Source organism: Brassica rapa, chromosome A09, assembly GCF_000309985.2.
Source record: "Brassica rapa cultivar Chiifu-401-42 chromosome A09, CAAS_Brap_v3.01, whole genome shotgun sequence".
Lineage (NCBI taxonomy): Eukaryota > Viridiplantae > Streptophyta > Magnoliopsida > Brassicales > Brassicaceae > Brassica > Brassica rapa.
In genome coordinates this window covers 30,975,427-30,978,676 of record NC_024803.2, presented here as the reverse complement: position 1 = coordinate 30,978,676, position 3,250 = coordinate 30,975,427, and the positions used below count along the sequence as shown (strand labels likewise).

At 29.6% G+C, this 3,250-nt stretch overlaps 1 long non-coding RNA gene across 1 annotated transcript; it reads right to left on the bottom strand.

The window, feature by feature from the left end:
* Positions 1-298: 298 nt before the first annotated feature.
* Positions 299-2,080, bottom strand: LOC117128313. Its single transcript, XR_004451599.1, has 2 exons — positions 1,855-2,080; positions 299-1,797 (listed from the first exon to the last, which is right to left on the bottom strand). It is a non-coding gene; the product is annotated as an uncharacterized LOC117128313 (long non-coding RNA).
* Between the last annotated feature and the right edge of the window lie 1,170 nt (positions 2,081-3,250).

Sequence of the window (3,250 nt, the reverse complement as noted above, 5' to 3'; positions counted from 1 at the left end):
AAAGTTTATATATGATATGATTACTTTATTATAAACAAAAGAGGAAGTTATAATGTACACATATATGTCTTGTAATTTATCTTGCTTTAAATCATATATTATATGATAAAAGTGATAATATAAAACATTAGTTTCAATGCTTTTACAATTAAAAATCAAAAGGATAAATATAGTAATAGTACTGATTAGGATTTAGGAGTGAGATTTAAATAAATAAATGAATTGACTAAATTATTGTTAGAGAAATATATGGTAACATATTGTTAGTATAAATTTAAGGTAAGACCAAAAAATAATGAGTTAAATGAAAGGGTCCAAACAATTTTTATAGGTAGATACTTTTAGACTCCTTCCTTTTTAATAGTATTTATACACATATAAAATCTAAAATAAACTATTTGATAAATTATATAATTTTAAACTAAAATTCTATTACTTTTTCGATATAATAACACTTTATAACTTAATAATATACTTCAAAACATCAAAACCAAAATAATAATTCATATCAAACAATATTCTTAATCGGAAAAAAACCCGCGCTTTTGAAGCGCGGATCAAAATCTAGTTGTCTTCTTATGAAAAATACATAAATTCGTTTAAAATCCATTGATGCCCAAATACTCAGAATTGTCACTCATTTTATAGTTATTTTCTACAAGTCTTCATGTATTTGTTTTAAAGGTCTGTTAAAAGCACCAAGTTTAAAAATAAAAAAAACTTATAACAAACATAATAAGGATAATAAAAATTATTACTAAAGAACACAAAACTTACACAACTAAACTGGAGAAAAAATATCTAGAAACAAAAGTACTCTCAACAACCTTAATATAATTTATGTACTCTCAATAGTGAAGAAACAAATTAAAAAGACAAACAAACAATAAGTCTCAGTGACACAACAAACAACACCATGAACTATATCAATCACATTATTAACCTAGTTTAATCCTTCATAACTTGAGAACAATGCCTACACAGTTCATCATCACAACTCTAACCCTATAACAATAAAAAACTTGAAAAACAATGATCAATCCAAACACACAAAATTCATAACTACAATAACCCTAACAAATATTGAGATGAAATAAGAACTCTGTACACAACTCCGTGCTTGTGCGGAGGCAATGCCCCTAGTACAAGAGAATGTTTAAGTTTTTTCACTCTTTATTACTTTTATTTGCATATATTTTGTAAAGAGTCTCTTTTGTTAATATGTAAATTTGTAAAGACAAGTCGTTGGATCTTTTGACAAGAGAAATATAATTACTACTAGAACATGCAATGAATGAATACAATCCTATGAAGGGCACTCAAAATCCATTTGGGGTACTTTGGAATTTATAAAGAGTGAAGACAGTTGGGATTTTTTTTTCTTATAATTTTTGACAACAATAAACAGGAAATCAAAAGTAATCTATAGAAGACACCAATTCAGGAAACCCAATCTGAAGAAGAACCAGCATATTGCATAACTGAAAGAGATTTTCGAGTACCTCATGTAAGTTTTTCAACCATAATATTTTCTGTTTTTGGAATGTAAAAAAAAAAACGTCTTACAACGTTGAATTTTTCCCCAAAAAAAACACAAGAATTGGTCATTATGTTGGTGCAGACGCTATCTTCAATAAATGAAAACAATATGTTGCAAAACCTCCCTTGACTGCATGAACATCACTCCATTTCCCATATCAAACTTTCACATTTGGCATGTACAAGTGATAAACTCCGTCTGATAGTCATTAACCCCATAATCTTATGATTTACTTCTCTTATAAAGGGGAACCATCCCTATCTTGGAAATTTATCTTGCTTCTTCCATAACCACCTATATAAGTAACATAACACCATCGTCCACTTGTCCTTGGTTATCGGATTCCGCCACAACACCATCCCTCGGAGTTTTCAGCTCAGTTAGTTGTACATAAGCCCCCATAGTTACCTTTACTTGTACACGTGATTTTCTGGGGGTTTATATTTATATTAGTATAAATATTTGCATTTTGATTTTTTAAAATGTACCACGTTATCCAAGAATAGTAGTTAAAAACTTAAAATCAATATCCTCTAGAAGGCTTCAAAAAAGGTAAACCAAAATATGGGTATCACGGATTAAAAAATGCCCACTGATTATCAGGCTAATGAGTCTTAGTGACAATTGGGATTGGCCAGAATATAATCGGGTTTGATTTCCATGTCTGTATCTTTTATAAAAAAAACCACTGGTTATAAGGCAAATAGGCCTAAAATGTGTGACATATATAGGCCCATTAATCTTTGTATTTTTGGTTCGCTAACAATGTTTAAGGCTTAGTAGCCTCACCCACAATTTGAGTTGCCCAATTAGAAGTGTATAATTATCAAACATGAAGCACTATTTGTATAAAATATAACAGTGATCATATCACAATAAGTGCAACAATGCATGGTAATCTGATGGTAAGTTGGTACAATATAAGTTCATCATACCAATGGAGCATATATATAATAGGGGTCAGACGGATCCGAATATCCGGAAAATATAGAATATTAGGATCCGTAGATTTAGTATCCGGATCCGTATATCCGGATTTTGGATAACAATCTAAATATTATACTATCCGCGGATATTCGGATCTGATCCATAAAAATAATTTTAAAAATAAAAAATGTTCTTAAAATTACTAAAATTCTAAAATAATACATTAATTAAATATGTATACAATATTTATACTATGTATATATTATTATAAAAACTAAAATATAAAATTATAAAAATAATATTATGTATAAATATCAATATATCAAATATAATTACTAATACAACTTAAATATTATTATATTTTTAAAATACTGATTCAGATTCGGATATCTGGATCTAAAAATGAAGATATCAGATTTGGATTCAGTTTTGACGAAATCCAGATTTTACTATCTGGATCCGGGCACTCTGAATATCTTATTTTTGAATTAGATCCGGAACGGATATTAGATCGGATCCAGATCCCGGATAATATGTCCCATCCTAATATATAGTCTTCGAGGACCTTAAACTCAGGTAAAGGGTGTCATCCTAAAGGGTTCAAACCAACTAAGACGTCAAAGCTAGGCCTGTGACTTTTATCCGAGATCCAGATTTGATAAGAGATATGATCCGGATCCGATCCGAAAATCCGTATATCCGAAGGGGCCAAATCTGGATCCGGATAACAAAATGTTGGATCCGTCAAAGCCGGATTCAGATATCTTGATTTTTTAATCCGGA